We start from the raw sequence: 735 nt of genomic DNA, 5'->3' as shown, positions 1-735 counted from the left end.
AAGTGGTTCCATTGACATCAACAGTTAAGATGGATCACAGAAGATACCTGTTGAAATAATCTGTCCACGTGTTCTTAGGCTATAAACATAGAGTTCTCTTTGGTCTATCCTGAATAAAAATCAGAGAACTCTAGTTGCAGGCTATATATACTACTAATCATAACTAAAAAATATTAATAAAGATATAATGCATACACCTGGTAATGTCAGTCATAAGCAATAATTGGTTGACAGAAAAGAATCTTACTTTTCCTGTTCTATCAGTAGAGTTGTGGTTAAAGTGTCTATCTTTGCTGCTAATTAAAAAAAAATTATTTCATATACATATTTCTCATCACTCCCACTACTACGTGAGATCCTTAAGAGTAGCAATTAAGTTTTACACCTCTTTTAAGCACCAAAGAATGTAGTTAAATGTCAGAATTCAGAAGAAATTTAACAAATATGTGACTGACTGATATACTGATATTTTTGAGTCTGTTTCAATTTTTTGATGGGACTTATCAAAAGAAAAGAAGTAGCCTTCATGATCAGTTTCAAAAATAATACCATTAATTGCCAAAAGAAAATTTTCATCTTCTATCCTCTTAGAGACTTCATACAGATTTATTTTGCCTTCTCACCTCCTCCCCAGTCCTAAAATATAACAGTACCACAACAGTAACAGGCAATAGTGAGAGTTTATCCTTTTAATTCAGCTTTGGTTTAAGCCAGAACAGATGGTGAAACTTCTTT

Source organism: Bison bison, unplaced genomic scaffold (assembly GCF_000754665.1).
Source record: "Bison bison bison isolate TAMUID 2011002044 unplaced genomic scaffold, Bison_UMD1.0 scf7180017864370, whole genome shotgun sequence".
NCBI classification, from domain to species: domain Eukaryota; kingdom Metazoa; phylum Chordata; class Mammalia; order Artiodactyla; family Bovidae; genus Bison; species Bison bison.
This window is presented reverse-complemented; position numbering follows the sequence as displayed.